Source organism: Dermochelys coriacea, chromosome 1 (assembly GCF_009764565.3).
Source record: "Dermochelys coriacea isolate rDerCor1 chromosome 1, rDerCor1.pri.v4, whole genome shotgun sequence".
In the NCBI taxonomy this organism is placed as follows: Eukaryota; Metazoa; Chordata; order Testudines; family Dermochelyidae; genus Dermochelys; species Dermochelys coriacea.
In genome coordinates, this window is record NC_050068.2 from 111,109,623 (window position 1) to 111,128,848 (window position 19,226).

Below are 19,226 nucleotides of genomic sequence, written 5' to 3' on the forward strand. Positions count from 1 at the left end.
TGAAGTGAGCTGTAGCTCACGAAAGCTTATGCTCAAATAAAGTTGTTAATCTCTAAGGTGCCACAAGTACTCCTTTTCTTTTTGCGAATACAGACCAACATGGCTGCTACTCTGAAACTTGTAAAGTTAAAGGTACTGAAGTTATAAATCACTTTAACCATTGTGCCCTGAGCACATAAGTAAATTACACTGAGGAACAAGGGTATTTGCACCCTCAGATCATCAACTCTGCCTCAGCAAGCGCTGATCCCTCCACACAAAACATTACTTCCTCCAAGTCTGGCACAATCACTCCCTATCCCAACTCCCTAACAGTTCATTCCTCAGCTTTGCTAAATGTTTTTGTAATCCCAGCCACAGCTGATCGTTCCCAATCCAAGCAGGGGCAGTTAAAGCCAATTTGGGGGTTGGTAGCTACCCCCATCTAAACAAGAAACCTAAAAAAGCCTGTGTGAACACATGCAGACATATACATGTGTGTGTATATTATAATAAAAAAAGACAGGTTTCAGAGTAGCAGCCGTGTTAGTCTGTATTCGCAAAAAGAAAAGGAGTACTTGTGGCACCTTAGAGACTAAAAAATTTATTTGAGCATAAGCTTTCGTGAGCCTCTGTTTTTTCCACCAAATGCATCCGATGAAGTGAGCTGTAGCTCACGAAAGCTTATGCTCTAATGAATTTGTTAGTCTCTAAGGTGCCACAAGTACTCCTTTTCTTTTTAATAAAAAAAGAGTTAGTGTTCATAGGTGCGGGTCTGACAAGACCTCAGTTATTAGTATTATTTACTCATAGTGCAAAACAAGCACACCAACTGGTAATGCAAGCATCTCACTATGCCTTCACTTACAACTTGATGGGATAAGAGGATTGATAGTTAAGTCCTCATGTCATTTTTGTTGGTTTCTGCCAAGACTCCCAAACACATAGGACAAGAACAGAGATGGTTTAAGTGAAAATGAAACAATACAAGGGAGAAAAACCCACTAGCCTTAAATAATTTTATAACTCTACCAGCCCCTAAACAGTAGATTTCTAAGTATCCTTGAGAAGCCCAGAGACAGCAGACGGTATGAGAACACAACACAAATTTCCACCTGCAGAAATCTGAATTCAAGAATAGTAAATTATAATGGAAATTTTATTATTATTAATTAAGTTTAAAATGTGTGTTAGGCACTTTACAAAGACTTACCCAAACAACCTCACCCTCCCCTGTTTACAACCCAATAATATTTATCTCTACATTTTTCATATTCAACTTCCAGAGCCACTCTCATGGCACAACAAAGCACAACACATAACCTTTCGGACTCTTGCCCTTTATTTGTAATCTATAATTTCTTCCTTCCCACCCAAGATTCACCTGCTTCTGCAGAAAGCTTTATCCATGTGCATTATTGCTACTATATACATCCCTACAGCCTCCACTCTAGGATCAGTCATAGGAAAGCTCTGAGTACTGAAACAAAACAGTCAGTAAAATGTATATGGACACCTCTGAAAATTCCAGCTGCCAGAGTGGAGTAAAAATGCAGGGTGGATAAAAATCAGTCAAATAGCCAATACAACAATTCTCTTCCTTCATGTTTTATGCTCCCCTGACTCTTTTGCAACATTTGCAACTTGGAACATAGATAAAGAAGATAAATCAAAATGCTCAAATGTACAGAAGCATTTGTTTTCTGTAAACCAGGAATTTAAAAAATGCTACTTCAAAGAAAAGAATAAGCACTTTAGCAATGGGAGAAGGAAGCAGGAAAAACAAAGCAACCCGCCCCAAGCAATTAAACACAAAGCAACTTTTCTTTTTTGAGCATGTTTGAGATACAGGAACATTAAATAGACTCTAACCACTGCAGAGTGTAGTGGTACTGAAGTTCCACATGCTCTCTGCTATGTATTGCTGTGATCATCTGATATGCTGAAATTAACAGCAGCTGCTCTTTTCAATCTTTATGGTACTGCAACAAAAGGAATGTCAGGATCTCAGTGAGTGTCAGGCCACCAACCCAACTTGTTAGAAATGCCAGAGTAAAGTTAGACAAGTCATTCCTCAGCTACTGGGTCTTCTGAATTATAAACTGCCGATTAAACAGTTGCAGGGAAGCCTTGTTTAGATTAAAAATATATCATAAATTATAACTAAAATGTTACATAACAGTGCTACATGGCTGAGCAGTGTCTTCCTTTTCTAACTAGGGCAGCCAGGTTGTTCCTAATGTAACAGTTTCCATGCTGGCCTTCATAAGCAGAAATTGAATATTAAATGTAAAATGAAGAGAGAGTTGCAAAACAACTGAAAAAAATGATTTATAATTTTAAACAGATTTATATAATGGATTATCAAGCCTTTTCCAGGATATTATAGACAATACAGAAAAGAAAAGCATATACTAGAAGTGTCAGGGGCTAAGGTATTTATTTTTTATACAGACGCTCCGCGGGTACGCAAGACCCCACTTACGCAAATTCGACCTTAAGCAAAAGTTCCATGAGGCATAAATAAAATTTTTGAGTTGTGGAAAATATTGCGTAGCATACAGAAACGCAAAGTACTGTAGTGCAGTGTGCAGAGGAATACAGCAGTAGCATCTCCTACAAGGAAAGGCTTTGCACTCTCACAGCTTCTCAGAAATACAGTATCACTGAAAGAAAAGCAGTACTTGTGGCACCTTAGAGACTAACAAATTTATTAGAGCATAAGCTTTCGTGAGCTACAGCTCACTTCATCGGATGCTCACGAAAGCTTATGCTCTAATAAATTTGTTAGTCTCTAAGGTGCCACAAGTACTCCTTTTCTTTTTGCGAATACAGACTAACACGGCTGCTACTCTGAAAAGTATCACTGAAATAACACAAGACTGTTATTTCACCCCATTATTTCATTCAAATCATGCCTGGAAAGTGACCAAGTGATGGCAAGAGTACAGGACCAGTTCGTCAGCGAAAGAAGATCGATTTAGAGCAGAAAATGAAAATAGTGAAAAAGTATGAAGGCAGACAAAGCCTGTTGTCAATTACTCGTGAACTCGATTTGGCTACCTCAACAGTGAAAAGTATTTTGAATGATAGTGCACGTATAAAAGAGCATGTGAAAGGTTCTGCTCCTTTAAAATCAATAGTCATAATGAAGAAGCGTTCTGGCGCTATCTATGAAATGGAAAAGCTATTAATGTGGATGGAAGATCAGATTAAAAAACTAAGGATTATTCAAGTGAAGGCTAAAAGTATTTTCGAAGACATAAAGGGAAAATACAGTGATCCTAACGCAAAGTCTGTGGATAGTCATGGGTGGTTTAATAGATTTAAACAACGTGCAAATTTTCACAATGTAAAAGAGAGTGGTGAGGCTGCTAGTGCTGATACAAAAGCAGCTTAAAAGTATCTCAAAGTGTTATGAAAACTTATAGAAGGTGGTTATATAGCACAGCAAATCTTTAACGTCGACAAAACTGGATTGTTTTGGGAAAAAATGCCAGACAGAACATACATTTCAAAAGAGGAAAAAATGATGCCAGGGTTTAAGGCTGCGAAAGATAGGCTAACACTTTTGCTTGGGGGTAATGCAGCTGGAGATTGCAAATGGAAACCGTTGCTTGTTTATCATTCAGAAAATCCCATGCGTTTAAAGGCATTATCAAGGCTACCCTTCCAGTTCATTTCCGTTCAAATTGAAAGGCTAGGATCACAATGGCACTTTTCAAAGACTGGTTTATAAATCTGTTTATCCCTGAAGTGGAGAAATTTTGCAGAGAAAACGACATCCCATTCAAGATTATGCTTATAGTCGATAACGCTCCTGGACATACCGCACATTTAGACGACTTTCACCCTAATGTAAAAGTCGTGTTTCTGCCTCCTAACATGACTTCGATCCTACAGCCCGTGGATGAGGGGGTCATTGCTAATTTTAAAGCCTATTATCTACAAAGAACATTTGCACAAGCAGTAGAACCAACTGACAGAGAGACTGGCAAGACTTTACACGATTTTTGGAAATCATACAACATTTACCAAGCCATCATAAATATTGCTAAGGCCTGGGCAGAGGTTACCCAAGTTTGTTTGAATGTCGTATGGAACAAAGCGTGCCCACAGTTCATACACAGCTTTAAAGGTTTCCAAAGAGGTGAGGAGGTGACAGATGAAATTGTGAAGCTTGCCGAGCAGCTTGAGCTGGAGGTTGATTTTGGTGACGTGGATGATCTTATCGAATCCCATGGAGCTGAATCATCAAATGAGGATCTCATGGAATCAGAAGCAGTAAAACAGCAGACTGAAGCAGAGAATGAAGTCGAAGAGCCACAATACTTCAACACTAAGGAGATGGCACTTGCATTTCGTGAGACTGACTCTGCAATGGCAAGGTTTGAGAAGATGGACCCCAATTCCTCATGATTCTTGAAAGCAAACAGAGGCATTGATGAAACGCTGGCCTGTTAGACAGCTATATGAAGAGAGGAAAGAGGCCACACTATCCAGTCATCTCTTGATAAGTTTGTAAAGAAGGTTGAAAGGCCCTGCAACGTCCACATCTCCACAGCCTTCCACCTCCAAAGCCCCCTCTGACGACCCTGATGATATAATGCCCGTCTCCTCCTCTTTTTCCTCATCTATAAATTAAGCCCATTGTCATCTGCCACCAAAACGCAGCCTTCAGTGTGCCAGGATAACAACAGGATTAAGGTAAATGCAATATTTTTGTTGTAATTGTTTGTTTTTTAAGCTTGCACAATATATGTTTCCAATTTACATAAAATTCAGGTTACACAAGGCTTTCCGGAACGGAACGATTGTGTAAGTCGGGGAGAGTCTGTATATCAAAATTGGGAGCACGGTATTCAAGTACAACCCAGAAGTATTCCTGAAAGTTCCTTATGTAAAAAACTACCTATAGATTTTCAGTCATTTACAGTGATTTTAATGATAAATGTAATATGTTGGTGAAAATATAGCTTTGATGCAAGGTGGATAAAAATCAATGATTTTTTTGATAAAATGATTTTTGAGGAAAAAAACTTGGTAAAGATAGTTTTAATTAAGATACATCTTTGAGCTATAATGTCTCATCATGGAATAGAGGATTATAAATTCTAATTCTATAGTATTAGACAATATATTCATGTAATGTTTAAGAAAAGTTTTGTAAATGAGTTCCAATAGTTCATGGATTAGGGACCCAATCTTAAAGGTTCCAGGGGCTTCTGTATAGATTATTTAGGTTAATCTTTCTATCTACCCAATGGGACTCAGTGATAAGTCTAGAGGATACCATCAGAGATGCTTTGTTTTGCAGTTCTCAAACTGTGGATTGTGTCTTCAGAGATAACATGCTTGTTAACAGCAAAAATGTTGTTAAATAAATAAATAATATATAGAGGTGAGAAATAACAGACCTCAACCCTATTGTTCCTCTGCAAATTTGTATACACAGGGTGAAACCCTTACCTCTCTCTAAAAGTGCAAAGTTTCAAAAAGTTCAATGAAAAGAAGGTTGTTGGGGGCGGAATAGATCTGGACAAGGAGAAGAAGTCTGGAGATAAATGTGGAAAGGGAGAGACAGGCAGTAGAACAAAAGTGAGACTGTTTGAGCAGCATATTCCAGATGTCTTGAGGTCTTTCTGAGTGTAGCCTTCATTGATTTGAGATCTACCATACCATTCTCTCATGAGAAGGGAAAACCTATAATGGCAGCAGGCTGTAAAGGAGACCCAGTTTGGGTCTCATCTATCTCTGAGTTGTGAAGAATATGTATTAAGGTTCTAACAATCAACAAGAATGCACTTTTATGTAGAAATTCATGATTAAATCTACTGACTACTGATTTAAATTGTAATTTAAATCAATTTGATTTAAATCAAATCCACCCTGCTTTGATGTTAACATTCTAATTCTAGAAAGATATGGCATTAAAAGAATCAGCAATCTGTCATAGTAAAGCCTAAATTCTACAGGTGAACTTTAGTGACCACAGAATAGAGCAGGGGCGGGCAAACTTTTTGGCCTGAGGGCCACATCGGGTTCCCAAAATTGTATGGAGGGCCGGTTAGGGGAGGCTGTGCCTCCCCAAACAGCCAGGTGTGGCCCAGCCCCCAACCCCCCTGCTTCTCGCCCCCTGACGGCCCGCCCAGGACTCCTGCCCCATCCACCACTCCCTGCTCCCTGTCCCGACCGCTCCCAGGCCCCCCGCTCCTGACTGCTCCCTGCCGCCTCATCCAACCCCCCCCTCCTTCCTGACTGGCCCCCCCAGGACCCCTGCCCTCATTCAACCCCCCTGTTCCCCACCCTCTGACTGCCCTGACTCCTATACACACTCCTGCTCTCCGACCACCTCTTCAATCTCCCCTGCCCTCCATCCAACCCCCCCCACCCCCTGACCACGCTGCCTGTGGCTGGCGGTGCTAGAGCTACGCTTCCCGGCTGGAGCCAGCCATGCCACTGCGCAGCACAGAGCACCGGGTCAGGGCAGGCTTTGCAGCTGCGCTGGCCCAGGAGCTCGCAGCCCCGGCACCCAGAGCATTGTGCTGGTGGTGCAGTGAGCTGATGCTGCGGAAGAGGGGGAACAGCAGGGGAAGGGCCGGGGGCTAGCCCCCCAGGCTAGGAGCCCAGAGGCCGGGCAGGAGGGTCCCGCGGGCCACAGTTTTCCCACCTCTGGAATAGTGAGGTGTCTCCATATACAGCCAACTGGACTATGCAGTCACAGATGCTCCATACAAAATATCTTCGGTTTTCATAGAATCATTTGGGTCACAGAGGACCTCTAGCAGGTCCTCTGTGACCCAAATGACCTTTTGCAACACAGCAGGATTAATCTAATTGTCCATGCCACCTTTGACAGATGGGCATCTAGTCTTACCATAGTGAAGGTGATTTTCCAACCTCTCTGCAACTTGTTTCAGTGCTTAATTTTGTCATGGTTATAAAAATTCCAATATTTAATCTAAATTGCTCTCCTATTTTGGCATTGTTTACTAATGAGAATGGATCCCTGGCCTTTTCTGTACACAACCCTTCACATGTTTTTTAATAGTTCTTTGCAACCACGTCCACAACAGTTTTGAATTCATATCAAGTTACTTTTTGGAATAGCATTTTTACTACTCTCTCACTCACACACACAAAGTCAGTGGTTTAAGGATATAAAAGTTTTATATGTGGTGCTTTTTATTTTTGGATCTTATTCTTAATCTATTTGTAACTGAGAACATGGCATTAGAGTCCTTACAATCTTTATAATTATTTCCTGCAAATCTCATTACTACTCTATAGCCCTAGCAGGCAATTCCATCTTCAGCAACTTTGTATTGGACACATTACTTGTAGGATTCAAGCAGACAAATGATTATGATAGGGACAGATGAAATACAATTTAAAGCAGGTTTCCACTGTCTTATAAATTCTTAACTGGACTAGACCATTTTGCAATAAAAAAATGCTATATATTTTTGATAGCTCACTAAGCCCCAGGATTAAAATACCACTTAAAAAAATAGCTTGGAACCATCCCTCGTCTATTGATCTCTCCCTCTCAAATGTATGTCTAAATACACATACCAGCACCATATAGTAATGTGTGGGAAGTTTGTGAAGATGGTTTCAACATTTTTTTTATTACTTATAAAAATCTTTATCCTGAGAAGTGATGAGCCCCACAACTCCCATTGACTCCAATGGAACGATGGGAACTCAGCAGTTCTCAGGATCAGTACTTTATATCTTTGATTAAGAACAGATGCTGCATGAAGTAGATGGCTCTGTGGTTGATCACTGTGAAGGAAGTGAACTTGGGTGCCATCTTGACAGCTGGGAGCACTATACTACATAACTAAGATTAGCAGCTTCTGATGATGGCTGCAAGTCAAACAGTGTAAAAATTACCTAAATTAGTAATGTGATACCTGAAGTAAGTAATGGAAAGAGACGCTATTAGACAAAATGGGGGGAAGAGCTAGCTAAGAGCTGGTTAACCTGAGGGTATTAAAATCAAATTGGTCTATCAGAGCTCACCCTAGAGTACTACAGGATCTACTAGTTTTTGCAATGTTGGAACCATGAACTCCTGGAGGGCAGGTGAGGTCCCAGAGGGCTGGAAAAAGGGTAAACATCATGTTTGTATTTTAAGATGAGTTGGGAGAATGAATTGTAGGTCAGTAAATTTAAACTTCAAACCAAGTAAATTCTTCAAATTGTTAATAAAGTGATGAATCTGTCAGCACCTAAAAGGGAAATGTTGAAAAATAACAGACAACATCTAATAAATTTTACCATGCAACTTATTTTCTTTCATATGAAAATTTAGTGGATAAAGAACCCAGATGGCCTAGTATGTCTTCACCTTCTGAAGACGTATCAAGATTCATTCTCCTAGTGAAATTACACCATATGCTGATAAAAAAAAAACAAAAAAAGAAAACATAGTATAATTAGTGCCTGTGTCAAATTGGGAGGAGATTTTGACTAAGGTCCATTCTGGTCATTTGCTAATCAATATTTTTGTAAACTAGAGGGCAAATAAGAGTATGCTAAAGAAATTTGGAAGTATAAAGCTAGGAGGAATTTCAAATAATTTGGAGTACAATATTAACATATGGAAGGATAAACTTTAAAAAAGAGTAACATTAATTACACTGGTTGTGGGTAAATATAAATTATTCTTACAGGAAGGATTAAGATGATATATAATGGGGTAATATGGGTAGTAATACACAGAAAGATTAAATATTTTAGTGAGTGCTATACTGATTTTTATTATTTGTCAAAATACTAGTGAGGGGGTGTGTGCGTGTGTGTGTGTGTGCAGAAAGTCAAATGCTATATTGCCTTTTACAAATAGTAGTGTCCTGCTTATAAGCTGTAATTTGGCTTTCATTGAAATACTGTTTAGTTTCATGTATTGTTATTATTATTATTATTATTATTATTATTATTAAGACTTGGAGATAGATCAGAGAGGAGCAGCAAATTATAGAAGGTTTGGAAAATAAGGCACATGGGGAAAAGTTAAAGTGAAATGGAGAAGAGATAGAATACAAAGTTTCCACACAGAAACTTTACAGGTGTTTAAACTATTACATGTATACTCCAAACACATACACATCACAGGAGTTTTGAGGCATCACTCATGTTCGGAATTTGAGGCAGTAGCCAACACCTGTGACGGTATTGTAGTTCTGTTGCATACCCTACATACATATCACCCCAAGAATGGGAGAAGACATGTCCAGCTACGAGGCATATAGTTTTGATGCATGAAGTAATTAAGGAATTAAAATCAGGTTTTGCTGAAGACCTTAAAAGATTTTGTTCACAAGAATATTTGTACTACATTCATAACAAAGGGGAAAAAAAAGCTACCACATTTTGGGAGACTGAGATCTTTGAAAATGACCCAGTTGTGTGATTAGCAGATAATCTGATGCATAAGGTGCTCAGAACAGTATTTTAAGAGTGTATGCTGTATGTAAGAGTCACAAACCACAGAGGTGCTAAGCAGGAGCCTGATTTTAACTCCTTGAACTAAGACTTGCTATATTTCTTTAGTTTTGTGTAGCAATCCACCACAATAGACCACCTCTATTTCCAAACCTTTGCTGTGGGTAGGACTATGAAAGTTACTTTGAAAAACTACTACTACAAACTACCAATTACTAGATTCAGAAAGTGATCTGTAAAGTATTACTGATTACTTGTGTTTATTACCACCAAATTATTTGTCAGAATGATAAAAATCAAAAGGCAAAGATTACAAGTCATTCAGGTCACTTTCTAATGTTTATCTAGTCTGTATGTTAACTAGTAGCAGACTTCTAAATTCTACCTCATTTAGAATTTTTCTATCATAAAAACAATTAAGAAAAAAATATTCAATGATCCCTTTGTTAAATGTAACAAAACAAACTTTTCAATTCACGCATCAGCTAGCACCCAGGCCTAACCTAAAAGGGTTCAACAGAAGAAGGTAGATAAGTGTTGCAAGTGCGAACTATTTGCTTTAACAAGAGGTATTTGAAGAAACAAGAAAGGCTCTTGCCCTTCTCTGACACCAAACGTTTCTCTAAAATTTCTATTACTGAAATTCATTGTCCCGATTGTCCAACATCATTGTGTCCCGATTGTCCAACGTCGTATCTACACTCTCCAGCCCTAGTTTTGGGTGTGTCCAATTTGTTTTATGGAGTTTGTGGCTGGTACGTGCCGGACATACCACCCATCCCAAAATTCACAGGATCATCACAAAATTAAACAAGTGTGTCCATCATTCCAAAACATTAGCGGCATCTGCATTTAGTCCACCCCCAACTATTTAAAAAAAAAAAGCTGTCCCTGCCTGTCTTACCAGAACAGGTGAGATTGAAGCTGGGGCTGCCTCTGCAACACTGAAAGAAGGCTGCTTGGTGCAGGGCAGAGGCTGCTGTTTGAGGCTGGACTTCTCTGCACTCCATATTCTGGGATCTAGGGAAGCACTGGGTGTTGGAAAGAATTAGCTGGAGGCAGTAATTGGCAGAAGTAGTGGAAAGAAATTGTAGTTACTTTTTATGTAATGAAAGGAATAAGATCCCTCAAGATTACATTTTTATAAGTAACTGCTTTAAAATGAATAGGATTAAATGTTACTTGAAGATTGTGATGCATTACTTTAACAACCTGGCAGTGGGAATCTCTCTTTTCTAAAAAGATACCCCGTAGCTCAAACAGAAGTTATAGGTTTGATGCAAGAATCACTGGGTGAAGTTCTACGGCCTGCATTCTGTGCGGAGTCAGACTAGATGACAAAATAGTCCCTCTTGGCCTTAAAAATCTATTGATCTTGCTCACGCAGCTCCTACATGGCTTGTTCATTCACTGCAGCTCTCTGGTTGGAAATCCATGGCCTGCTTTGCCCAATATGGCAGAGCAACGTTCTATTCCCTGACCAGCTGTGTGGGAGCTGAATGAATAATGCTCTAACACCATCACATTTGGGAGGAAGTGGGAGAATCACAACAGGAAGGGGAGGAGGAAGACTTAAAAGTTCCCAACTCATGTGGCAATATTTGGGGTTTTATTTAAAGTCCCAGTTCCTGAAGACGTATGATTCATGATAAAAAAAAAAAAAAATCTCAGCTGTGATGATTTTAAGTAAGTTTCTAACTCTCTGGGTTGTGGAGACAAGCTTGAAAACAATGACCTGAATGCTCCTGAAAAGCTCAAAATTTGGAAGGCAAATAAAAAGAACCCAAAGTTTGCTGTATTTAAACAGTCTCATGATTTTTAAGCCAATCTCATGGGGGGGGAGGGGGAGATCCTAACTCATTTTTGAACATGTGGGGTTGGCAGTACTGAGACAGACTAAATTAGTCATTTCTCCCTAGACAGCACAACAGAGAGTGGAAACCTTATATTTACATAACTGCGTTGTGTATCCACCTAAAAAAATACAGTCAGAGTAAGTCATAAATATGACAAAAGCTTGGAAGTTGGCTTGCCTCCACCTTCTCAGTAGTCAAAGTAGCAGCTGTGTTAGTCTGTATTCGCAAAAAGAAAAGGAGTACTTGTGGCACCTTAGAGACTAAAATTTATTAGAGCATAAGCTTTCGTGAGCTACAGCTCACTGAGCTGTAGCTCACGAAAGCTTATGCTCTAATAAATTTGTTAGTCTCTAAGGTGCCACAAGTACTCCTTTTCTTCTCAGTAGTGTAGCACATAGAGCCTGGTAGAAGGACATAATAAATAAAATCACCTACACATTTTACAAAGTGCCCAATTAATGATGTGCCAAGTTACTATATGTAGGCAGAGGGTGTTGTAAGGGATAAAGAATAGAACGTAATTTTCTATTCATTCCGAAATAAAAAGACAGATATTCTATAGCTCAATGCTATAAGTGAACATCATCCCCAAATATTACACAAAAATACTAACCAAGACTCTCAATAAGGATTAGTTTTTAATTATGGATACTTTGAGGGGAGGTTAACGGTCAACTCCTTTTTAAACAACCATGTCCTACTGGTGAGGAGAGGTAGAGAAGATGGTTTATGATAAAGATAACAGAGTTAGAAAAAAAAAAAAGGGAAAGATAACAACAAATTGTATTTCATCTTTGTTTGCTGTAATAAGCATGCCCAGACTGAATTCTAAAGTCATCTCACAAACATACAGAGTCAAAACAAAACCAATTTTATGTAGTAATGATATTTGCAAGTGTTACAGATATTGGAGAACATGACCTGCTGTTTTGACAAAGTCTACCTAGGATAATTCTAACCAGATTAATATTAATTTAAATATCCCAGCTACTCACGTCATTGATATGTCCACATCTAGTTTGATAAATTTTGGCTACCTAAGCACTTTCAAATAGGCTGTACAAAGTTTAGGAAGGAAAGAGAGAAAGCAGATGCTCAGCGTCTCCTCCTCCATGAATGATATGAATAGCTCCTTTCCTAAACAGGATGCTTTTCATAATAGTGAGGAGCCGGCAGATAAAAAAGTTACACAGATTATTCACTACCTGGATGTTTCCAAATAGTCTGTCTTATCTCCAGCCACTGAGCCTGTGTCACTCATATGGTGTAAATAAGTGAACACTTTACAGTAAGAGTTTAGGGTCACCCAATTGCTAACTTCTGAAGCGATGTTTAAGTAGTTCATTCATAAACCATTTTAGTCTACCCAATTGACTGGAATTATTCAAAAACAATACAATTTAGCAAAAACTTCTTGATGTGTTTATGAGAGACAACTGCTCTTTAATGAATTCACTGCTGTAAAATTAAGTCCTAGGACTCATGCCTTCCAACTAAACAAGGATTCCTGGCTTCCTATGTTGGTTCACAGGATCATGGAGGACAGCTATATTGTCAGTTAAAGATCAAGTACAAGAAGATTACCTATTCTTAACATAGCTAAGTGAAAAATGCTGTGCTTCTAATCAGATTATTTTGTATTTAAAAATAACCCTACAAAGTTACATTTGCTTTACAAGAGTGCTATAGTCACACTGTGAGACATACACAGCATGCAGTGTTCCATAAAAGACTCGGACGGACGGACGAAGTTTAAAATAGGAAGTTCAACACACTCACACTCGACTCTAGTTTGATATTTGGTGAAGGAAGCCAGTCCAGTTCTTCGAACTCTTACTATGTAGCAAAGTAACACAATCCACTTATTTCAAGATTAAAGAAGCAATCAACAGAATTAATTTTAATCTCAATATACCAGTTTCCAAATATAGCAGGCACAAGTGAGATTTCATTACCAGCTGCAAAATAGAAAACCTAGTATATTAAAGGCTTCTAGCAAATCAGATAGATAATCCATAAAACGATGAATAAAGTTCCTACATGATGCTTGACTCTCCTAGCTTCTCTTTGGTGGTAAATAACTAATAATTCCTTATACATATAAGTGAACAAAAGTTACATTACATACTGGATAACAAGTTCCTCATTCTTCCATAACACTGGGCAAACATGTCATTTATGTATAAACTATATTGATATCAATTCAGTAGCATCTATTGCTAACAGTTTAAATTTATACAAAATAATAACTGACCCAACTACATTGTGAAACAGTAAAACAAAATTTTAATTTTGCAAACTTTTAAGTTTCAAATATAATGAATCCCTAGTAAACCCTAGCAATTACACAGCATTTCCCAAACTTTTGAAAGTTGAGCCCTCCTTCAGGAAAATAAAATCAATTACTCTACCACCACGTGCCAACACCCCTCCAGCTCTGCCATCTATAGGCTTTTAGCACCAGAGATGGAGTGATCACTCAGAGTCCTTAGCATTTGAGTTAGCAGCTACTATACGCTAGAGTAGTTGTTTCAGTCTCTGCAAATTTTGGCAAATAAAAGTGCATTAAACTTGGGTCACGTTTCCAAGCTTTTCTTCAGACTCATAACATAGACTTTTAAAAAATTAAATCAGAGTCTTGGGAAAAAACTGAAAAGCCTATCCATTCCCTGCCATTCCTCAAACCCCCAGGAGGCATAGCAAGCCCCACGCTTCGGACACACTGCTGTGACGCTTCCCAGGGGCAAGAGCACCAGAACCTTTGTAGAAGTAGGGGATCCAAGGCCAAAGTGCCCCCTCCCGCTCAGTGGCTGGCTGCTCTGGTGGCGAGCCAGCTGACTTCTCTTCTGGTGCTACAGCAGCTCCTGGTGGGCAAAAGGTGTAACTGCAGTTCCTCCCCATCAGAATCTATTATTTTGCAGCGGTGGGGGGGGGCGCAGAAGGAGATTTGCGAGGGACATGAATTCTGCAGTTATATTTCTTTTATTAAAAAGTGGGGGGCCATGGCCTCCCTGGTTCCAGCACTGGTGCCCATTGATACAGAGTTGTGAGGCACCTCCCCCCACCTGCCCTTAGTGTGAGGAAGTCTTACCAGTGCCTGCTGTGGATCAGCTCCATGACTCCACCAGCCACTGGCAAAACAAGCACTACTTTTCAGGCCTCTGCAGGCCTCATACTCTCTGTACAGGTTAGCAACAGGTACACACCAACTCCCGAGTCCTCCAAGAATTCCTCTGGAGTGCTCAGCCTTTATTCCACTGAACACTTAAAGAATTCTTAGATCCACTATTCCCACACAAATAGTACACACCACATTCAACTCAGGATCACCACTTAATATACAGCACATCATGTGTATGTGTATGTGTATGTGTATACACACACACACACACACACACACACAGAAAACAAGAATCAGTTTATTATTAAAAAACAGAGATTCAGTGATACAGAGTGAGAATACTGTATACAAATGGTTACACATAAAACAAAATCATAACACACTTTCTGAAGTCTAAACTTAACTAACATTCCCCTATCTCCCACAAAATAGCTTACCCCAAGTCCTCTTCTCAGCATTTTCAGCCAGTTTGGCTGAGATCCCTTATCAAGCCTGCTGGCAGGTTGTCCTCATAGATCGAAGGAATATTCTGGGGTTCATCTACACTCCAGATATAGTTTCAAAAGTACATTATCTTACTCCTAACCAGGAGTTTTTGTTTTTCCCTGCAATCGCCTTAAGCTCCTCATTAATATTTGACTTAGTGTGTAAATGGACATCCATTGTAAAGCTTACAATACTTAATTTACATGTTGCCAGAGAGATAAATGATTGTTACTTCCTGTTTGGGGGAACCAGTCTAAGCGGGTCACCAAATACTTTAAGAACATTCTTTTTGTACAGATATCTAACTCCTTAAATATCGCCCATACATATATCTTGTGATGAATAAGACAACTGTATGACTCAGGCTTTCATTAGAGACCCTACATAACATCTGTAGTGAACTAAAATTAAATACCATAACTAGGGGATTCTTGTAACACCAATACACCCTTTATGCAACAAGAGGTCCCTGGGACACAACTGCATTTAGACTAAGTCAAAGTCTGAGCATTTAATGGAAAGTATAAGGAAAAAAAGATGGGACGAGGGAATCAACACTGTCTCAGTGGTCCCCCACCAATATCATCTCCCACTCATCCCCATTCTCTAGAAATCTTCTTTACACTCCTGCAGTATTTTAAATCAAGTTTCTCCACAATTAATTATTTTATTGTAGTTGCATAGTAGAATAAGCTGTATTTAAGGTTCATGGTACACAAAGAGTGGTTGGGTAAAGGTGGTTCTTTAGAGTGTATTTGGAGGATGAAGTGTCTGACCCTTAGTAAAAGGGTGCATGAACTAAATTTAGTGGAGTTGCCTAAGGGTTCAGAAAAAGTGGATGAGGAAGTATGACCTGTTAAAAACCCCACTTACGTAATAGTAATTTTACTTGGGGAGGGTTTGTTTGGTTTGTTTTAAATTATGGAAACACCAGTCCCAATTCCACAGTTAAAGTTGAGTTCTGTTTTGAAAGGGATGTGAAAAGGATTTAAGGGTCATGGTAGAGAAGCAACTCAACATGAGCTGACAGTGTGATGCTGTTGCAAAGAAAGGCCAATGTGATCCTTAGATGTATAAACAGGTTAGTGCTGAGCAGGAGTAAGGGAGGTTATTTTACATCTGTATATGGCATTGGTGTGATTGATACTGGAATACTGATGTCCACCTTTTCAGAAGGGTATTGAAAAATTGGAAAGAATGCTGAAAAGATTTAGGGCTATAAAAAAATGCCTTACAGTGAGAGACTTAGAGAGCTCAGTGTATAAGTACCTTCACAGGGAGAAAATACCAGGTGCTAACAGGCTCTTCAATCTAGAGGAAAAAGGCTTAATAAGCAGCAATGGCTGGAAGTTGAAGCCAGACAAATTCAAAATTAGAAATAAGGCTTTTAAAAAAAAAATGAAGGAGATTAACCATTGGAACAAACTACCAAGCAAAGTTGTGGATTCTCCATATCTTAATGTCTTCAAATCAAGACTGGATGCTTTTCTGGAAGACATGCTTCAGTCAAACTGAAACAACTGGGCTCAATGCAGGGGTAACTGGATTTAAATTCTATGGTCAATGGCATATAAGGGGTCAGACTTGATGACTTAATGGTTTGAAACATACACACAAACTTACAGCATTTACTCTGAGTATATAAATGAATTTTCGAAGAATTTACAAGTATATCAGAAAATTAGTCTGAGTTAAAATTACGTTTAGAATAGGCTGGCATTAAACTTTAGCCAACCATTTGTAGTCTCATTTTATATTCTGCCAGCATGTGCCCTATATTTCTTGGGTGACCTCTCCAAGCAATATGCTTAGAAAGGCTGCATTGACAAAGCTGTAACTCAGACTAATGAGCAAAACAAGAGGGAGTTTTTATTAATCTTTTTCAGAAGTTTGCAATACCATAAGTCAGCTGAAAAATAAAAATATTAATGATCATTTGTTAACAATGCGAGGAACAGATAGAGACACTAGTGTGCGTGTTTGGAACTACACCAGAGAACTCAACCAGGAACACACTCGGATCAAAAGAAAAAAGGCGGCATATTGACACAAGGTTGAGATAATCAAAATATAGCTCAAATCAATAGCTGGTAACATCAAAGACTAGAGAATTCTAAAATGAGCTTTTTAGGAAGATGCATATATACATTCATATGTGCATAGAAACATTACATGGAGCCCCAAAAGTGGAAGTTCTGCTGTTAGAAAGTCAAAAGACGTCTGCAACAAGGTAAATTATGCACTTTGGCTTTGTCCATCCTAGAAAGTTGTATGGCTTTAACTGTACCAATATAATTTAAGTGACAACCCCTTAGTGTGGATGCAGGTATACCAGTACAAGATGCTTTATAGTGGTATAGATATTCCTGTACGAAAGGGAAATTACTATATTGATAATGGGTATTATATTGACATTTTTATACCAGTGTAACTGTATCCACAGCAGGACTTTCACTGATATAACTATTCACATATCTAGGTCATGGAAACAGCTGTGGATCTCTCCAGAGTAGTGCCACAGAAGGCTTAACAGGTTCAACTCAAGCCTCGCTAATAGAGGCAGCTAATAAGAATTTCGGAGAGTAGGTGAAGTATGTGTTTGGAGGTCATAGGACAGGTGGGCAATGCATTTGGTCCATCTGTGGGCTATTTGGTTTGTTCTCTGCATACAGGCTGCATAGCTAAATAGACCATGGGCCCCTGAGTAAGCAGGGTCCCTGCTAAAGGCCACAAGGCTCTGACCCTCGGAACTTTGATCAGTGCCTGAACAGAGCTGGCCACCAAGAAATTGGAGGAAGAGGAAATCAGAGAAGAGGTCTAGTGATTCGTAATCACCAGAGGCAAGAGGCCAGGGCGGCATGGCTGAAGACAGATGACGATGGGTAGACTGAATACCACAGAGAAAAGGACCAGGAGGAATTCCACACATCTAGAAGTTTGGAATAGATATCAGATCCTCAATGTGGAAACTCTGAAGACACCTCTCAAGATCCAGCAGGTCCAAGGGAATGGAGAGATGTGCATGATACATATGTGGATGGCACCTCGGCACAACCTGTAAGAAAATAAGCTTACCTAAAAAGTGTTCTCCAATTGTACAAGAGAAAGAATCCTTGGAGATTCAGTTCTCAGAAGAATCAAAAGAACATTCTGCAAGGGACAGATGGACAACAGACAGTGTACTACCTTCCTGGAGCCAAGACACAAGATGTCACTCTAAAATTGGATAGGTTTCTGAAGTCAACGGAGAAGGATCCATTGGTGATGGTTCATATCTGCACTAATGACATTGTATTGTGGGATATTTCACAGATAGATTTCACGGTAATCAGAAGGATTCTGAAGAAGAAAAAGAAGAAGGTCAAAGTGATCATCTCGGAGGTCGTTCAGTCATGTCAGAAGCAAAGGAAGACAAAAAGCAGAAGATTCTGGAAGTGAACTGCTCGCTAGGTAAGTGGTGTAGGGTAGAGGATTTTGGTTTTGTGGAACATTGGTACGTCTCCTACAGGTAACGGGGACTGTATAGTTTGGATGTCCTCCACCTCAGTAGAAGGGAGACCACTCTCCTTGGGGACAGGCTGACTAGAGTAGTCAGGAAGGAGTAAAACTAATAGCAAAAGGAGAGAGTAAGAAGAGGGAAGATATGAACACTCAGCACAAAATCGAGATGTTGAAAACAAAATCCATCAAGGTGCCAAAGGATATGAAGACAAGACATTCTTTAATTGTCTATACACCAATGCTAGGAGCCTGAGTAACAAACAAGAGGAATTGGAACTGCTCATTTGTGAGCATAAATTTGGTCTAGTGGGTACTACTAAAAACGTGACACCACGTTTCACACCACTGGAATGTTAAAAATCAATGGCTATAACCTATTTAGGAAGGATTGAGTAGGCAAAAGGGAAGAGGGAACGGCTCTGGATGTCAAAAATGGCATTATCTGTTTCCGAGTCACTGAGAACTCAGAAGAAAATGATCTTGAATGATTATGGATCAATGTCCTCACAGATAAAGCACAAGATGAAGCATTAATTGGTGTCCGCTACTGATCACCATCTGACACTAAGAAACAGAATGACTGCCTCCTTATGTACTTATCTATAATATATAGGAGGAAAAATCTGGGTAATCATGGGACACTTCAATTTGACTGATATATGCTGGAGGTCTCATGCTGTCAGTATTAAAATATCCTTTGAATTTCTAAATATTATAGATGACAATTTCCAAACTCAATAAAATGTTGCGCCGACAAGGGGGAATTCTGTGTTATACCTTGTCCTAAGAGATAAAAAAGAACTGATTACAGAACTAAAAATTAATGGTAA

At 39.2% G+C, this 19,226-nt stretch overlaps 1 protein-coding gene across 1 annotated transcript in view; it reads right to left on the minus strand.

The window, feature by feature from the left end:
• Positions 1-19,226, minus strand: part of GRTP1 (growth hormone regulated TBC protein 1) — a 52,926-nt gene that overhangs the window by 5,606 nt on the left and 28,094 nt on the right. The gene's annotated exons all lie outside the window — the stretch shown is intronic.